The sequence below is a fragment of the Trachypithecus francoisi genome, unplaced genomic scaffold (assembly GCF_009764315.1).
Source record: "Trachypithecus francoisi isolate TF-2019V2 unplaced genomic scaffold, Tfra_2.0 Lachesis_group3, whole genome shotgun sequence".
Taxonomy (NCBI): Eukaryota; Metazoa; Chordata; class Mammalia; order Primates; family Cercopithecidae; genus Trachypithecus; species Trachypithecus francoisi.
The window spans coordinates 60473598-60493775 of NW_022681468.1; the positions used below are offsets into that span (position 1 = coordinate 60473598).

At 39.7% G+C, this 20178-nt stretch overlaps 1 pseudogene; it reads left to right on the forward strand.

Moving 5' to 3' along the window:
- The first annotated feature begins 317 nt into the window (after positions 1 to 317).
- On the forward strand, positions 318 to 1609 carry LOC117069707 (annotated as a pseudogene).
- The last annotated feature ends 18569 nt before the right edge of the window (positions 1610 to 20178 follow it).

Below are 20178 nucleotides of genomic sequence, written 5' to 3' on the forward strand. Positions count from 1 at the left end.
TTCCAGCACTTTGGGAGGCCAAGGCGGGCGGATCACAAGGTCAGGAGATCAAGACTATCCTGGCTAACACTGTGAAACCCCGTCTCTACTAAAAATACAAAAAAATTACCCAGGCATGGTGGCAGCCGCCTGTAATCCCAGCTACTCCAGAGGCTGACTCAGGAGAATGGCGTGAACCCGGGAGGCGGAGCTTGCAGTGAGCCGAGATCGCGCCACTGCACTCCAGACTGGGCGACAGAGTGAGACTCTGTCTCCAAAAAAAAAAAAAAAAAAAAAAAAAAAAAAAAATTCAACAAATGTTATTAAAAGTATTTTTAAAAACATTTAACTGATCTTTCTATTGGAGGGAAACAGCTTAATAGTGGAATGTACAAAAACCTACCTGTTTCCTTTGTAAGACTCTAGACAGAGAGATCCGTGCCTGCAATTCAAGTAAAAGAAAGTCATTTTAGAATCTGGAGTTTGTCTTCTTGTAGATAGAATAATGTTAGGAACTGAATGTTTGTGTCCCCTCCACCTCCATTCATATGTTGAAATCCTCAATGTGATGGTTCTAGGAGGTGGGGTCTTTGGGAGGCTATTAGTTCGTGAGGGTGAAGCCCTCACAAATGGGATTAGTGTCCTTATAAAAGGGGCCCCAGGGCTGTGGTGGCGGCGGTGGAGGCTGAGGCGGCGGCTGAGGTGGCGACGGAAGAAACAGAAGATGGCAGATTTTTTGAAAGGACTGCCTGTCTACAACAAAATCAATTTTTGTCTATTTCACGCGGACTCCGATGCAAAGCCTCGAACCGACGGCCCTCAGTCTACCTGCCCACCCGAGAATACCCGTCTGAACAGATCATCGTGACCGAAAAGGCAAACATCCTCCTGTGCTACCTGCATCAGTAATGGATAAAAAGAACGCTGCCAATAAGAGAGATCAGGAGCAAGTGGAACTGGAAGGCGAGAGTTCGGCGCCCCTCCGCAAGGTGGCGCGGATCGACAGCTCAAACAGGCAGGAGGACACTTAAGACTCTCGACCCCACAGGCGCCTCCTGCCGGGTCTGCTCCTCGGTCGCTCACCAGCTCGCCTCCCGGCCTGCGCATTCACAGCCTGCGTCCGTCCACACCATTTCCAACCTCATAGGAGCCGACGTATTTATTTTTATTGAGTTTTTATTTATGCTGTAACCTGTAACAAGCGTTGGTTAAAGGGAACATCAGACCCAGTAGTGTGATGCTGGTAGATGCCTTTTTTTAAAAAAAGCAACATTGTCCTCCCGACCCCCACCTTCCACCTGTTCAGTTCCCCCACTCCCGCCCCCAGTTCTCCTCCAGAGAACCAGAGCGTGCCTCTAAGGGTCTCTAGCGAGACTTCACTGTGGCCAGGCGGCAGGGACGGGCCCGGGGCGGCCGACCCACCAGGACAGCCGGGCGGCCTTCTCCAACACTGGTCCAGGCCCTTGAGACTCGGTCTTGTCCCGCGTTCCACCAGGAACTCTCCCATTCCCAGACCTCACTGAGCTTGCGTTCATGTTGCGGAGAAGTCGGCCCTTGGGATCCTTCTCTTGAGTCATTTTATCATGGACTCGTGCGTGCTCCGTGTCCATCCCAATAAAAGGGTCTTTCCTGCTTGGAAAAAAAAAAAAAAAAAAAAAAAAAGACAGGAGGCAGAGAGCTCTCCTGCCCCTTTCCCACCATGTGAGGGAGGATACAGTGAGAAGTTATCAGTCTGCAGCCTGGAAGAGGGCTCAGATCAAAACCATGCTGCCACTCTGATCTTGGACTCCTAGCTTCCAGAATATTAGTGAGTATCCATAATGACTGGGCTTCAGAATCATTTGTGAAATTTAAAACAATACAGATGTGAGGGTCCTATCCCTAAAGATTCTGGAAAAGTAGATTTCAGTGGGGTCTAGAAATCTGTATTTAAAAAACAAAACAAAACAAAAAAAACTTTTTAGGATAACTGTGTTGTTTCCTGGCTTAAAAACCACACGGAGATGGAATGTGTGTATTGATTAGTAAGAAAAAATAAGCCCGTATTATCCAGGACTCTTTTGGTTACAAATGTCAGAAACTCAAACAAGCTTGAGAAAAATGGGATTTATTGGTTCATATAAGTGGAAAGTTCAGAGTAGAGCTGGCTAGAGTACTCCATTGGTGCCTTACAGGGGCTCACATGGTATCATTAGCTTCCTCTCTGTTTCTTTGCTCCTCCTTTCAGCTCTACCAACAGGTCTTTTTGTGCAGTGGGGAAGGTGGCTCCCACAGCTGTAAGCTTTCATTTTTATTGTTCATGATTCAAAAGGAAGAAAGAAGAGACCTTTCCTCTTCCAGTATTCGCATGTCAATCCGCATGAATGGTCTCTGGCCATCACCCCTTTGACCAATCACCAAGAAAAGGAAGATGGCTGTATGATTAACCAGGGGTCAAAGGGGGCCTAGTGATTATCAGTTTTACCAGAACCATATATAATTGGTTTTTCAAGTAGGGAAACTTCAGTTTGAGTTATTGTGTCGGGGGTATAGAATGTACCTGTTACAATTTGAAAAATATGTCTTCTATCTCTTAACTCCGATCTTGATAGGTGTGGTAGGCCCCCCTCTAAGATGGCTTCCAATGATCCCCACCTCTTTGTATTCATACCGTAATGTAATCCCCTCCCTTTGGGTGTGGACTGAACTTAATGACTTACTTCCAATGAATAGAATACAGCAAAAGTGATGGAATGTCACTTCCAAGATTGGGGTATAAAATATTATGATTTCCATCTTGTTGACACTTTTTCTCTTGCCTTTTTGGCTTGCTTGCTTTGATGAAGGAAGTTGCATGTTGGAGAGGCCCAAGTGGCAAGCAACTTCAGGCAGCCTCTGGCCAGCAGCCATCATGAGGCTTGCCAACAACCATGTTGGTGAGCTTAGAAGTCCATTCTCTGGCATCTTAACATAATTTTTTTAATTTAAATTTTTAGTTAAAAATATTTGTTGTATGTTTAATTTTTGTGGGTACAAAGTTGGTGTATATATTATGGGTTACATGAGATATTTTGATACAGGCATGCAATGCATAATAAGCACATTAGGGTAAATGGGGTATCCATCACCTCAAGTACTTATCCTTTGTGTTGCAAACAATCCAGTTACACTCTTTATTTCAAAATATACAATTAAGTTATTTTTGACTATAGTCAAGCTATAACTTGACTATATGTTGTACTAGCACATAGTAGGTCTCATTCATTTTTTTAAACTACTTTTTTGTACCCATTAACCACCCCCATTTCCCTCCACCACCCGCTGCCCCAACAACCATTCCCATCCTCTGGTAACCATCCTTCTATTCTATATTTTCATGAGTTCAATTATTTCAATTTTTAGCTCCCCTAAATAATTGAGAACATATGAAGTTTGTCTTTCTGTGCCTGGCTTGTTTTACTTAACATAATGATCTCTAGTTCCATCCATGTTGTTGCAAATGACAGGATCTCATTTTTTATGGCTGAATATACTCCATTGAGTATGTGTACCACATTTTCTTTATCTAGTCATCTATGGATGGATACTTAGGTTGCTTCTAAATCTTGGCTGTTGTGAATAGTACTGCAACAAACATGGGAGTGCAGATATCTCTTCAGTATACTGATTTCCTTTCTTTGGGGTATATACCTAGCTGTGGGATTTCTGGATCATGTGGTAGCTCTATTTTTTGTCTCTCCTTCCTTCCTTCCTTCCTTCCTTCCTTCCTTCCTTCCTTCCTTCCTTTTTCTTTCTTTCCTTCTTTCCTTCTTCTTTCTTTCTTTCTTTCTTTCTTTTCTTCCTTTCTTTCCTTTCTTTCCTTTCTTTCCTTTCTTCCCTTCCTCCCTCCCTCCCTTCCTCTCTTCCTTCCTTCCTTCCTTCTTCCTTCCTTCCTTCTTCCTTCCTTCCTTCTTCCTTCCTTCCTTCTTCCTTCCTTCCTTCTTCCTTCCTTCCTTTTTCTTTCTTTCCTTCTTCTTTCTTTCTTCTTCTTTCTTTCTTTTCTTCCTTTCTTCCCTTCCTCCCTCCCTCCCTTCCTCTCTTCCTTCCTTCCTTCCTTTTTTTTTTTTTCTTTGAGACAGGGTCCCACTCTGTCATTCAGTCTGGAGTGCAGTGGTGCCATTTCGGCTTACTGCAACCTCCACCCCCTGAGGTCAAGCGATCCTCCTGCTGCATCTTCCCTAGTAACTGGGACTACAGTTGTGCACCACCATATTCAACTAATTTTTGTGGTTTTTTTTTGTAAAGATGCGGTTTCGCCATGTTTACCAGGCTCATCTCAGACTCCTGGACTCAAGTGATACACCTGCCTCAGCCTCCCTCCTCCCCATGCCTGGCCTATTTTTAGTTTTGTAATGAACCTCCAAACTGTTCTCCATAGTGGTTGTATTAATTTACATTCTCGCCAACAATGTAAGAGGGTTCCCTTTTCTCCACATTCTTACCAGTATTTGTTATTGCCTGGCTTTGCATAAAAGCCTTTTTAACTGGGGTGAGATTACATCTTACTGTAGTTTTGACTTGCATTTCTCTAATGATCAAAGATGTAGAGCACCTTTTTATATACCTGATTGCCATTTATAAGTATTTTTTGAGAACTATCTAGTCAGGTCTTTTGCCCAGTTTTAAATCTGATTATTAGATTTTTTTTTCCTGTAGAGTTGTTTGAGTTCCATATACTGGTTATTAATCCATTGTTAGATGAGTAGTTTGCATATATTTTCTCACACTGTGGGTTGTCTCTTCACTTTTTTGATTCTTTTGCTGTGCAGAAGCTTTTAAACTTCATGTGATCCCATTTGTCCATGTTTGGTTTGGTTGCCTGTGCTTGTGCTTAATCAAGAAATCTGCCCAGTCTGATATCCTGGAGAGCTTCCTCAGTGTTTTCTTGTAGTAATTTCATAGTTTGAGGTCTCAGATTTAAGTCTTCAATCCATTTTGATTTGATTTCTGTAGATGGTGAGAGATAGGGATCTAGTTTTATTCTTTTGCCTATGGATATTCCATTTTCCCAGCACCATTTATTAAAGAGATTGTACTTTCCTCAATGTACATTTTTGGCACCTTTGTCAAAAAAGAGTTAATTGTAGATGTATGGATTTATCTCTGAGATCTTTATTCTGTTCCACTGATCTATGTGTCTATTTTTATGCCAGTACCATGTTGTTTTTGTTACTATAGCTCTGTAGGATTATTTAAAGGCAGGTAATGTGATTCCTCCACTATTTTTTTTTTTTTTTTTGCTTTGTCTATTCCAAGTCTTTTGTGGTTCCATGTAAATTTTAGGATTGTTTATTCTATTTCTGTGAGGAAGGTCATTGGTATTTTGATAGAGATTACATTAAATCTGTAGATTGCTTTGAGTAATATGGACATTTTAATGATTTTGATTCTTCCAATATGTGAACATGAAATATCTTTCCATTTTCTTGGTTTATTCTTCAATTTTTTGCATTAGTGTCTTACAGTTTTCATTGTATAAGTCTTTCACTTTTTTTGTTAATTCCTAGGTATTTATTTGTAGCTATTGTAAATGGAACAGCTTTCTTGATTTCTTTTTCAGATTGTTCAATGTTGGCATATAGAAATGCTGCTGCTGATTTTGTATTTTCATTTTATAACCTCCAATACTTAATTTGTTTACCAGTTTTAATAGTTTTTTGGTAAAGTCTTTGGTTTTTCTAAATATAAGATTGTAGTATCTGCATGCAAGGATCATTTGAACTCTTGATTTGCAATTTGGATCCCCTTCATTTCTTTCTTATGTGATTGCTCTGGGTAGGACTTCCAGTACTACAATGAAAAAAAGTCATGAAAGTGAGCATCCTTGTCATGTTCTTGATCTTAGAGGAAAGCTTTCAGTTTTTCCCCATTCAGTATGATTCTAGCTATGGGTTTGTTACATATGGCTTTTATTGTGTTGAGGTATGTTCCTTTTATTTCCAATTTTTTTGAGGGTTTTTTTTTTTTATCATGAAGGGACATTGAATTTTATCAAATACTTTTTCAGCATCAGTTGAAATGATTATATGTTTTTTGTCCTTCATTTTGCTGATATACTGTAATACATTACTTGATATACATATGTTGAACTATCCTTGCATTCCTTGGCAAACTTTATTTGGCCAAAATGAATGATCTTTTTAATGTTTTGTCAGTTTTGGTTTCTTAATATTTTGTTGAGGATTTTTGCATCAATATTTATTAGTGATATTGGCCTGTAGTTTTCTTTGCTTTGATGTGGTGTTGTCTGGTTTTGGTAACAGGATAATAATGGCCTCATAGAATGAGTTTGGAAGTAGTCTTTCCTCTTCCATTTTTCAGAATAGTTTGAGTAAGATTAGTATTAGTTCTTTAAATGTTAGGTAGAATTTAGCAATGAAACTGTAAAATCCAGGGCTTTTATTCACTGGGAGTCTTTTTATTATGACTTTGATCTCATTACTTGTTAATGGTCTGTTCAGGTTTTAGATTTCTTCATAGTTAAGTCTTTGTAGGTTGTATATGTCTAGGAATTTATCCATTTCTTCTAGGTTTTTCAATTTATTGGCATATAATTGCTCATAGTAGCCACGTATGATCCTTTAAATTTTTGTGGTATTGGTTGTAATGTCTCCTTTTTCATCTCTGATTTTATTTATTTGGGTCTTGTCTCTTTTTTTCTTGGTTAGTCTGAGTAAGGCTTTGTTGATTTTGTTTATTTTTTCAAAAAAATAGGCCGGGAGTGGTGGCTGATGCCTGTAATCTCAGCACTTTGGGTGGCCGAGGTGGGCAGATGACCTGAGGTCAGGAATTTGAGACCAGCCTGGCCAACATGGTGAAACCCCATCTACACTAAACATACAAAAAATAGCTGGGTGTGGTGGTGCACACCTGTAGTCCCAGCTACTTATGAGGCCGAGGCAGGAGAATCACTTGAACCTGGGAGGTAGAGGTTGCAGTGAGCCAAGATCCTGCCAGTGCACCCCAGCCTGGACAACAGAGCAAGTCTCCATCTTAAAAAAAAAAAAAAAAAAAAGACTTTTTTCATTGATTTTTTTTGTACTGTTTTCTTCACTTCAAATTCATTAATTTCTGTTCATAGCTTTATTATTTCTTTTCTACTAATTTGTGTTTGCTTTCACTTTTCTAGTTTTTTAAGGTGCATTATTAGGTTGTTGATTGAAAATTTTTCTTCTTTTTTGACATAAGCACTTATAGCTGTAAACTTCCCTCTTAGTACTGCTTTCTCTATATCCCACAGGTTTTGGCATGTTGTGTGTCTCTCATTTGTTTCAAGAAATTTTTCAGTTTCCTTCTTAATTTTTTCATTGACCCACTGGTAATTCAGGAACATATTGCTTAATTTCCATGTATTTGTATAGTTTCCAAAATTCCTCTGGTTATTGATTTTTAGTTTTATTCTATCATAGTCAGAGAAGAAGCTTGCTGTTATTTCAATTTTTTGACTGTTTTAAGATGTGTTTTGTGTTGTAACGTATGGTCTATCTTTGAGAATTATCCATGTGCTGAGAAAAAGAATGTGTATTCTGTAGTCATTGGATGAAATGTTCTGTAAATATCTGTTGGGTGCATTTGTTCTAGAGTGCAAATTAAGTCCATTGTTTTCTTCTTGATTTCTTTCTGGAAGATCTGTCCAATGCTGAAAGTGGGGTGTTGAAGTCTCCAGTTAATACTGAATTTGAGTCTCTCCCTCTCTTTAGCTCTAGTAATATTTGTTTTACATATGTTGGTGCTCCAGTGTTGGGTGCATATATATTTAAAATTGTTATACCTTCTTGCTGAATTGACCCCTTTATCATTATATAGTGATCTTCTTTGTCTCTTATAGTTTTATCCTGACATCTATTTTGTTTTATGTAAGTATAGTAACTTCTGTTCTTTTTTTTTTGTTTTCCGTTGGCATGGAATACCTTTTTCTATCCCTTAGTTTTTTAGTCTACATGTGTCTTTATAGGTGAAGTGTGTTTCTTGTAGGCAACAGATCAATGGTCTTATTTTTCTATTCAGTTAACCAGTCTTTGTTTTTTTTTGTTTGTTTGTTTAATGGAGTCTCATTCTGCCACTAAGGCTAAAGTGCAGTGGCATGATCTTGGCTCACTGCAACCTCCACTTCCCAGGTTCAAGCAATCCTCCTGCCTTAACCTCCTGAGTAACTGAGACTATAGACATGTGCCCCCACACCTGGCTAGTTTTTATGTTTTTAGTAGAGGTGAGGTTTCACCAGGTTCTCCAGGCCGGTCTTGAACTCCTGACTTCAAGTTATCTGCCCTCCTCAGCCTCTCAAACTGATGGGATTATAGGCGTGAGCCACCCAGCCCGGTCTCAGGCTATGTCTTTTGAAGAGTTTAGTTCATTTACAATCAATGTTATTATTAATAAGCAAGGTCTTACTCTTGCCATTTCATTATTTGTTTTCTGGCTTTTGCTTTCTTCTTTCCTTTTTTCTTGTCTTCCTTTTAGTGAAGGTGATTTTTTCTGGTGGTATGATTTAATATCTTGCTTTTTATTTTTTCTGTATCTGTTGCATGTTTTTTTTTTTTTTTTAATTATACTTTAAGTTCTAGGGTACATGTGCACAATGTGCAGGTTTGTTACATATGTATACATATGCCATGTTGGTGTGCTGCACCCATTAACTTGTCATTTACATTAGGTATATCTCCTAATACTATCCCTCTCCCCTCGCCCCTCCCCACAATAGGACCCGGTGTGTGATGTTCCCCTTCCTGTGTCCAAGTGATCTCATTGTTCAATTTCCACCTATGAGTGAGAACATGCGATATTTCGTTTTCTGTTCTTGTGATAGTTTGCTGAGAATGATGGTTTCCAGCTGCATCCATGTCCCTACAAAGGACACAAACTTATCCTTTTTAATGGCTGCATAGTATTCCATGATGTATATGTGCCACATTTTCTTAATCCAGTCTGTCACTGATAGACGTTTGGGTTGATTCCAAGTCTTTCCTATTGTGAAGTACTGCTGCAATAAACATATGTGTGCATGTGTCTTTATAACAGCATGACTTATAATCCTTTGGGTATATCCCCAGTGATGGGATGGCTGGGTCAAATGGGATTTCTAGTTCTAGATCCTTGAGGAATCGCCACACTGTTTTCTACAACGGTTGAACTAGTTTACATTCCCACCAACAGTGTAAAACTGTTCCTATTTCACTACATCCTCTCCAGCAGCTGTAGTTTTCTGATTTTTTAATGATTGCCATTCTAGCTGGTGTGAGATGGTGTCTCATTGTGGTTTTGATTTGCATTTCTCTGATGGCGAGTGATGATGAGCATTTTTTCATGAGTCTGTTGGCTGTATGAATGTCTTCTTTTGAGAAGCGTCAATTCATATCCTTTGCCCACTGGGGTTGTTTGTTTTTTTCTTGTAAATTTGATTGAGTTCTTTATAGGTTCTGGATATTAACCCTTTGTCAGATGAGTAGATTGCAAAAATTTTCTCCCATTCTGTAGGTTGCCTGTTTACTCTGATGGTAGTTTCTTTTGCTGTGCAGAAGCTCTTTAGTTTAATTAGATCCTATTTGTCAATTTTGGCTTTTGTTGCCGTTGCTTTTGGTGTTTTAGACATGAAGTCCTTGCCCATGCCCATGTCCTGAATGGTATTACCTAGGTTTTTTTCTAGGGTTTTTATGGTTTTAGGTCTAACATTTAAGTCTCTAATCCATCTTGAATTAATTTTCGTATAAGGAGTAAGGAAAGAATCCAGTTTCAGTTTTCTACTTATGGCTAGCCAATTTTCCCAGCACTATTTATTAAATAGGGAATCCTTTCTCCATTTCTTGTTTTTGTCAGGTTTGTCAAAGATCAGATGGCTGTAGATGTGTGGTATTATTTCTGAGGACTCTGTTCTGTTCCATTGGTCTATATCTCTGTTTTGGTACCAGTACCATGCTGCTTTGGTTACTGTCGCCTTGTAGTATAGTTTGAAGTCAGGTAGCATGATGCCTCCAGCTTTGTTCTTTTGGCTTAGGATTGTCTTGGCAATGTGGGGTCTTTTTTGGTTCCATATGAACTTTAAAGCAGTTTTTTCCAATTCTGTGAAGAAACTCATTGGTAGCTTAATGGGGATGGCATTGAATCTATAAATTACCTTGGGCAGTATGGCCATTTTCACAATATTGATTCTTCCTATCCATGAGCATGGTGTGTTCTTCCATTTGTTTGTGTCCTCTTTTATTTCACTGAGTAGTGGTTTGTAGTTCTCCTTGAAGAGGTCCTTGACATCCCTTGTAAGTTGGATTCCTAGGTATTTTATTCTCTTTGAAGCTTTTGTGAATGGGAGTTTATTCATAATTTGACTCTCTGTTTGTCTGTTACTGGTGTATAAGAATGCTTGTGATTTTTGCACCTTGATTTTGTATCCTGAGACTTTGCTGAAGTTTCTTATCAGCTTAAGGAGATTTTGGGCTGAGACAATGGGGTTTTCTAAATATACAATCATGTCACCTGCAAACAGGGACAATTTGACTTCTTCTTTTCCTAACTGAATACGCTTTATTTCTTTCTCTTGCCTGATTACCCTAGCCAGAACTTCCAACACTATGTTGAATAGGCGTGGTGAGAGAGGGCATCCCTGTCTTGTGCCATTTTTCAAAGGGAATGTTTCCAGTTTTTGCCCATTCAGTATGATATTGACTGTGAGTTTGTCGTAAATAGCTCTTATTATTTTGAGGTATGTTCCATCAATACCGAATTCATTGAGAGTTTTTAGCATGAAGGGTTGTTGAATTTTGTCAAAGGCCTTTTCTGCATCTATTGAGATAATCATGTGGTTTTTGTTTTGGTTCTGTTTATATGCTGGATTACGTTTATTGATTTGCAAATGTTGAACCAGCCTTGCATCCCAGGGATGAAGCCTACTTGATCATGGTGGACAAGCTTTTTGATGTGCTGCTGGATTCGGTTTGCCAGCATTTTATTGAGGATTTTTGCATTGATGTTCATCAGGGATATTGGTCTAAAATTCTCTTTTTTTGTTGTATCTCTGTCAGGCTTTGGTATCAGGATGATGTTGGCCTCATAAAATGAGTTAGGGAGGATTCTCTCTTTTTCTATTGATTGAAATAGTTTCAGAAGGAATGGTACCAACTCCTCCTTGTACCTCTGGTAGAATTCGACTGTGAATCTGTCTGGTCCTGGACTTTTTTTGGTTGGTAGGCTGTTAATTATTGCCTCAATTTCAGAGCCTGCTATTGGTCTATTCAGGGATTCAACTTCTTCCTAGTTTAGTCTTGGGAGAGTGTAAGTGTCCAGGAAATTATCCATTTCTTCTAGATTTTCTAGTTTATTTGCATAGAGGTGTTTACAGTATTCTCTGATGGTAGTTTGCATTTCTGTGGGGTCGGTGGTGATATCCCCTTTATCATTTTTTATTGCGTCTATTTGATTCTTCTCACTTTTCTTCTTTATTAGTCTTGCTAGCGGTCTATCAATTTTGTTTATCTTTTCAAAAAACCAACTCCTGGATTCATTGATTTTGTGGAGGGTTTTTGTGTCTCTATCTCCTTCAGTTCTGCTCTGATCTTAGTTATTTCTTGCCTTCTGCTAGCTTTTGAATGTGTTTGCTCTTGCCTCTCTAGTTCTTTTAATTGTGATGTTAGGGTGTCAGTTTTAGATCTTTCCTGCTTTCTCTTATGGGTATTTAGTGCTATAAATTTCCCTCTACACACTGCTTTAAATGTGTCCTGGAGATTCTGGTATGTTGTATCTTTGTTCTCATTGGTTTCAAAGAACATCTTTCTTTCTGCCTTCATTTTGCTATGTACCCAGTGTCATTCAGGAGCAAGTTGTTCAGTTTCCATGTAGTTGAGCGGTTTTGATTGAGTTTCTTAGTCCTGAGTTCTAGTTTAATTGCACTGTGGTCTGAGAGACAGTTTGTTATAATTTCTGTTTTTTACATTTGCTGAGGAGTACTTTGCTTCCAACTATATGGTCAATTTTGGAATAAGTGCGATGTGGTGCTGAGAAGAATGTATATTCTGTTGATTTGGGGTTGAGAGTTCTGTAGATGTCTATTAGGTCTGCTTGGTGCAGAGAAGAATTCAATTCCTGGATATCCTTGTTAACTTTCTGTCTCGTTGATCTGTCTAATGTTGACAGTGGGGTGTTAAATTCTCCCATTATTATTGTATGGGAGTCTAAGTCTCTTTGTAAGTCTCTAAGGACTTGCTTTATGAATGTGGGTGCTCCTGTATTGGGTGCATATATATTTAGGATAGTTAGCTCTTCATGATGAATTGATCCCTTTACCATTATGTAATGGCCTTGTCTCTTTTGATCTTTGATGGTTTAAAGTCTGTTTTATCAGAGATTAGGATTGCAACCCCTGCTTTTTTTTGTTTTCCATTTTCTTGGTAGATCTTCCTCCATCCCTTTATTTTGAGCCTATGTGTGTCTCTGCATGTGAGAGGGAGCTCCTGAACACAGCAAACTGATGGGTCTTGACTTTTTATCCAATTTCTAGTCTGTGTCTTTTAATTGGACCATTTATTTTTGATTTGAGGTTACCATGAGGCTTAAAAATACTATTTATAAGCTATTATTTTAAGTTGATAACAACTTAACAGTGTTTGCATAAACAAACAAGTGAAAAGAAAACTAATAAAAACTTGACACCTTAACTTTCTCCCCTTGCTGGGTTTTTTTTTTTTTTTTTTTTTTTTTGGAGATAGAGTTTCCCTCTTGTTGCCTAGGCTGGAATGCAGTGGCACAGTCTCAGCTCACTGCAATGTCCACCTCCGGGGTTCAAGCGATTCTCCTGCCTCAGTCTCCTGAGTAGCTGGGATTACAGGTGTGCAACAACACATCCAGCTAATTTTTTTTTTTTGGTAATTTTGTAGAGACGGGGTTTCACCATATTGGCCAGGCTGGTCTTGAACTCCTGACCTCGCTCACCTCAGCCTCCCAAAGTACTTAGATTACAGGCATGAGCCACCACGCCCTGCCCCCCCCCACCCCGGCTTTTTAACTTTTTGTTGTTTCTATTTGTAGCTTACCATACTGTCTGTGTCTTAAAAAGTTGTAGTTATTTTTGATTGGTTCATTGTTTAGTCTTTCTACTTAGGATAAGAATAGCTTATACACCACTGTCATATTGTTATAATATTCTGTGGTTTTCTATGCACTTACTATTACCCGTGAGTTTTTTTAATCTTCAGATAATTTCTTATTGCTCATTAACATCCTTTTCTTTCTGATTTAAGTACTCCCTTTACCATTTCTTGTAGGACAGGTCTGGAGTTGATGAAATCCCTCAGCTTTTGTTTGTCTGGGAAAGTCTTTATTCCAGCTTCATGTTTGGAGCATATTTTCACTGAATATAATATCCTAGGAGGAAATTTTTTTCCTTCAGCACTTTAAATATGTCATGCCATTCTCTACTGGCCTATAAAGTTTCTACTGAAAAGTCTGCTGCCAGACATATTAGAGCTCTGTTGCATGTTGTTTCTTTTCTCTGCTTTTAGTGTCCTTTCTTTTTCCTTCACCTTTGAGAATTTGATTATTAATTGCTTTGAGGCAGTCTTCTTTGGGTTAAATCTGCTTCGTGTTTTATAACCTTATTGTACTTGGATATTGATTTATTTTGCTAGGTTCGAAAAATTCTATGTTATTGTCCCTTTGAATAAACTTTCTAAACCCCCCTCTCTCCACCTCCTCTTTAAGGCCAGTAACTCTTAGATTTGCCCTTTCGACGCTATTTTTTTTTTGAGATGGAGTTTCACTCTTATTGCTCAGGCTGGAGTGCAATGGCACGATCTCGGCTCACCACAACCTCTGCCTCCTTGGTTCAAGCAGTTCTCCTGCCTCAGCCTCCCAAGTAGCTGGGATTACAGGCATGTGCCACTACGCCTTGCTAATTTTGAATTTTTAGTAGAGATAGGTTTTCTCCGTGTTGGTCAGACTGGTCTTGAACTCTTGACCTTAGGTGATCTGCCCTCCTCAGTCTCCCAAAGTTCTGGGATTATAGGCATGAGCCACCACGTCCGGGCCGACGCTATTTTCTAGATCTTGTAGGCATGCTTTATTTTTTTTTAAATTTCATTTGTCTCCTCTTACTATTTTAAAATAGCCTGTCTTTAAGCTCACCAATTCTTTCTTCTGCTTTTTCAGTATGTCAATTGCATTTTTCAACTCCAGAGTTTCTTTTTGATTCTTTTTATTTACATCTTTTTCTTCAGTTTATCTGATAGAATTCCGATTTTTCTTCTCTGCTTTATCTTGAATTTCTTTGAGTTTCCTCAGCATAGTTTTATTGAATTATTTGTCTGAAATGTTTCATGTCTCTGTTTCTTCAGAATTGGTTTCTGGTACCCCATTTAGTTCATCTGGTGAGGCCATGTTTTCCTGGATGATCTTGATGCTTGTGGATGTTTGTCTGTGTCTGGGCATTAAACAGTTAGGTATTTGTTGTAGTTTACACAGTCTGGGTTTGTTTGTATCCATCCTTCTTGAGAAGGCATCCCAGCTATTCAAAAACACTTGGGTGTCGTGGTCTAAGCTGTATCGGCATTAGGAGGTACTCCAAACCCAGTAATGCTTGCTGACTTATAGAGGTACCACTTTGACAGTCTTGGATAAGATCTGGGAGAATTATCTGGATTACCAAGTAGAGACTCTTGATCTCCTCCCTTACATTCTCCCAAGGAAAGGGAGTTTCTCTCTCTGTGCTGAGCCACCTGGAGCTGGGGGTGGGGTAACATAAGTAGCCCTATGGCCACCACCACTGGAATTATGCTAGGAGAGACCTGAAGCCCACACAGTACTGAGTCTTGCCCAAGGCCCACTGTAACCACTATCTGGCTACCACTTATGTCTTCTCATGGTCTTGGGGCTCTACAATGAGCAGGTGGTGAAGCCAAACAGGCATATGTCCTTCTCTATAGCGTGATGAGTTCCCCTAGACCCTGTGGGTGTCCAGAGATGCCATTTGGGAGCCAGGGACTAGAGTCAAAAGCCTTAGGTGTCTACCTGATGTTTATTGTACTGTGGCTGAGGTGGTGCTCAAACCGTAAGATGTGGTCCTTCTCACTCTTCCCTCCCCTTTCCATAGGCAGAGGAAGCTCACCCTATGGCTACTGCCACTATAGGTCCACAGGGAGTAATGCCAGGCTACCACTGATGTTCATTAAGACCCAAGAGTTCTTCAGTCAGCTTGTGGTAAATGCTGCCTGGCCTGAGACTCACACTTCAGGATAGTGGGCTTCCCTCTGGCCCAAGGCAGGTCCAGAATTGCTGTCCAGGAGCCAAGGCCTTGAATCAAGGACCTCAAGAGCCCGCTTGATGCTCTACCCCACTATGGCTGAGTGTGTACCTAAGGTGCAAAAGTCCCCTTTACTTTTCCCTCTACTTTTCTCAAGCATAAGGAGTCTCTCCCCATAGCCTCCATGGCTGGAAATGTGCTGAGTCTCATTTGAAGCCAGCTAGTCTCAGAGTCTCATAGAAGGCCCACTGCATACCTGGGTATCACTGCTGGTTATTTGGGGCTTAAGGCTCTTAAATTCTCTGACATCTTGATTGCAGCCTTTGAGAGACCCTGGGCCAGAGGATCCAGCTATTGCCATGCTTAAATTTCCAACCCAAATGTAACTGTGAGATAAGTGTTGTTTTAAGCCACTAATTTTTGGTTAACTTGTTATGCCAACAGATAACTAATACAATAAGAGTTTTAAAATAAAAATTTTGATATTATAATAATATACTTCATGGATTATTGTGACATGGTGGAATGCACTTACCCTCTTAGACCTGAGTTCCTTTTATCCAGTGATGACTCTTGAGTTGCATCTTCCTGCCGAGTCTCCTTTGTTAGTCAGACCTGGATTTCTGTGCTTCCTTTGCACAGAAAAGTGCTTTCCTGTCTTCTAAGTTATATTGCTTCTTACCCCATATATGTTAATTTGGTCTCAGGCCAGAACTAGGGTGAGGCAAGAGAGAAGCTTAGGGCACAAAATATAAGGAGGCCCTCAGTGTCTGATTTAGCTCACCCTAGTCCTGTCCCTGATCCAGTCAAAATAGAGCTGATTTTGTGACTTGGCTCATACTCTTATGAAATTATCTCTCTATCTGTGATGGTTTCCTAATGCTCCTCTAGAAATTCAACTTTGTCCTGTACACAAGTGTAGGTAGATATCTAGTGTATGTATGTCTGTGTGTGGCAGGTGTGTGTTTGTGTACATTTATTTTCCTGTATTTTCTGCCCTCTGCTCATCCTTTTCTAAGTGTCCCCTACCCATGTGAACAAAAGTGGATATTCTGGTTGGCTAGGGCCCAAGGCATTCACTGGCACCTGCATTACTTTTAGGAAGGTATTATGGACTGGATATTTGTCACCCCCCTGCCCAAATTCCTATGTTGAAATCATAGTCTCCAAAGTGATGATATTAGGAGGTGGGTCCTTTTGGAAGGTGATTAGGTTATAAGGGAGAAACCCTCATGAATGAGACCAGTGCCAGTGCCATTAGAAAACAGGACCAAGGGAACTCGTTTGCCCCTTCCACCATGTGAGAGCACCACAGGAAGTCAGAAGTCTGTAGCCTGAAAGAGGGCCCTCACCAGAACCTGACCATGCTGCCTCCCTACTCTTGAGCTGCCAGCCTCCAGAACAGTGCAAAATAAGTTTCTGTTGTTTATAAGCCCCCCAGTCTGTCGTGCTATGTTAAAGAAGCCCAAACTAAGATGGCAGGGTATCAGTACTTATACATGGTATTCTATTTTGCTCTGCCTACCTTCCCATGGTAAGCACACCCAAGCAGGCCCTGCCCTTTTAGAACAAGGCAGACATCTTTCTCTTCTTTTGTATCTTTAATTGCTGTGTTGAACTGTATAGACAAGATCTGTGTTTTTCCTTTTCCCCATTCCAGGTCTACATAATGGGGTGGTGGCATAATGCCAGAGTCTGTTTTCTCTGCAGGCTTTGCCATTTTAGATTTAGGGGAGAGTACGGGAAGCCCCATTTAGGCCTCCAGGACTAAGCCATATTCCTCAATCCAATTTCTGTCAGCCCTCAACTTTGGGAATTATTGGAGTCTACTTTGACTGTTAATAAAGCAGTAATTTTCCCACTGGTTACTGTTTCCTAAATATAACTCTCTTGGTTGGAAAACATATAGGCAGGAGAGGTGAGTGGTAGGACACGTTTTGAGCTTAACAGCAGACATCCAAGCCCCACCTTGCATTCCTAAATATTGCTGTTCATTGTGGGGTGAATGAGCATAAACAGGGGGCCTGGAATTTGGAGTCAAAGTGCTGTGTGGGAAGACTTTGGCTTTTGTGTGGTGGGCAGCCAGCAGATGGCCTAAATTGTGGCAGCCCAGCTGCAGCAGATGACATTGCTGGAATGGAGCCCAGGCTGGATTTGGCAAGAAAAAGGGTTCATTTTGGGGTCAAGGTAGACTTGACTGAGACTGCAGCCTGAGCAAGCAGGGATCTAGTCTTGAGAGGGGAAAGAAGTACTTCCTTGAGGCAAGAAGAACCTCTTAGGTGGCTGTAGACTTACAGAGGTAGCCTCAAATATTGTGAGCAGAGTACATAGGGAAAGGATGAACTCTTGCTAGGGCCAGAGACAACTAACTTCAAAATGGCACAGCTTTGGTGCTCAGACTTTTTAGAGATGCATTTTGCTATTATGCAGCACTAGCCCCCTTTCTTCTTTGCTTTCCTTTCTGGTCTTTCGGCAAGGGACAACAGTTTGTTTTGTTCTTCGGGGAAGATCAAGTAATTTGCAGTAGGAAACAAGACAGTAACAGGGAGTTTTTAATTGCTTGGATTTTTATTTTTGTATGCTGCCCTTGGCGTGGTGAAGATTAACCATGCCATCAGGAATTAAACAGCAGAGGAAAACAATGTTTTGGTGAGAAGCAATTGGAAGAGACTGTTGCTTCTCCTTGGGTCCTTGAGGATAAAAGTAGACTACAGCCTCTCAGGTTAACAATTCCTTGAGTTTCTGTAAGCCTTGAGTTTAGTTGAATTCAGTTATGTTTAATTTCATAAACTGTAGCCTCAAATGTTTAGCATGGTGTGACTGGCATACTGGCAAGATAGAACCACAAAGAATTTCTCATTTTTTCTTTTTCTTTTTCTGTCTATCCTCCTTCTCTCAGATAACACCAAATCTCTGCTATAGTACATGGCTGGCAACAGCAACGTAGGAACTTTGCTTTGTCTTGGGAAATGCCACTGGGGCAGCTGTCACATTTGTTCTAAATTTTGGGGGCTTTGGGAGTGGCATTGATACTCATGTGTCTTACTGATATTTTCAAGCTGAAAAATTAGACATGTAAGAAATGAGGGTGGTATCAATTTAACTTTGGTAGTGCTGAAGGAATGACACTCATTTTAGGCGAAGACCATTGGGCAGAAAAAGATCGAAAGGGAAGAACTATAGGCTCTAATTTCATTGGAACTTTAATTTATCCATGGAAATTTATCAATGAGAGGTGGGAGTTAGGGATATAGACATTTAGAATTATTTTAACTTATTGGTAAATTGAGCCATCAAAGGTGATAAAATGATCTTCTGTATTTCTAGTGATACTTTTTGCTTTATGGTTATTTGATATTAATATAGTTACCAGCTTTCTGTTAGTGTTTGATGGTATATCTTTTTGTGTTGTGTTTTACTTTTGATCTTCCTGTATTTTGTATTTTGGATGTGTTTCTTGTAAACAGCACATAGTTGGACTTTGTTTCTTTCATCTGGCCTAACCAATTTTGTCTTTTAATAGGAATATTTAGTTACTTTACATTTCATATAATTATTGATGCATCTTTGTTTAAGTTTATTATTCTCTACATCTTTCTTTTTGTCCTATCCAGTCTATATCTTTTTTCTCCACTTTCATGTTTTGAATTTTTGATGTTTATTGTTCCATATTTTCCTCTGATTGTTAGAAGTTATACATTATTTTACTATTCTTTTAGCAGTTAGCCTAGAAATTACAACATGCATTTTTGACTCATCAAAGTCTAAGGTTAATTTATTCTTTTACTTTTCATCAAAATGATGGAAGGATCTTGGAACATTTTAACTCCCCTTGACTTATATGTTATTGTTATTGTTTTGTTATTCCAATTTTAGTTCTCTATATATTTGAAACTCCATAAGATATTATTGTAATTGATTTGTATGATCACTATTAACTTAGATTCACCCACATATTTAGCATTTTCATAGCTTTTCATTCCTTCCAACTCTCTGCTCTTCCATCCGGAATCATTTTTCTCATACTTGAGGAACCCTGTAAATTGTACAAACCTCCATCACTGTTCACTCACTTGATCCTCTGGAGTTCTCCAGATTGCTGAGGGGCCCAGGAGAGGTTTGGGCCCCTCCAGCACTATAGCATCTTGTAAAAAATTGAGGACAGAGGAGGCTACCTTCTTTTACAGATGAAATATGTCAGAAGGTTCAGGCTTAATTTCATTCTGTAGCAAGGAGGTCTCTGTAGCTCTGCTGAGCTTGCAGGGTGCTGCTTCCATGACCCACGGCATAATGGGCAGGCGGCTATTACGGTTCATGGGCTCAGGTCCTGTGACAGCCTCTATTTCTAGGAGAGCCTAGGATGTGGCCAGAATTTGCTGCTCTAATGGTATGCAGCGCAGAGCTGAGGAGTGCAGTTTCTTGCATAAGAAACCCGTGGGTGGTTCAGAGACTCCAGGAGATGAGAGGAGATTGCTAAAGCTTCTACAGTGAAGAAATCTGGGGCATTAATAAGAATACCTGTTGTATTGTAATTTGGACAGATTCTAGAGCCTTTTGTTGGAGGGAGACCATTTAAAGGAGGCTAATTTTCAAGTAATAGCATAAATAGGCTTACGTAAAATCTGTAAATAAAGAACATATTGTTTTTAGAACCCATAAAGAACTAAAAGATGTGGGCATTGCAAGGCTCAAGAGATGTTTTCTGACAGTGTTCGAGATGGAGTGGCCCTTGGTTTATCAAATACATTTTAGGAACTCTCAAGTCTTGAGGCTTTACATATATGTGGGATAATGTCTCACCCCACTTTTTGAGCTACTTTATGAGTATATATTTCAAGTGAGTGCTTCTAATAAATCTGCTTGGAGGAGAATGGCATCAATTAATTTCATACTGTGACCCTAGAGAAAATTAAATACAGTTAAGATTTGCCTACCGAGATTGTGTGTGATGTTAAGGCCGT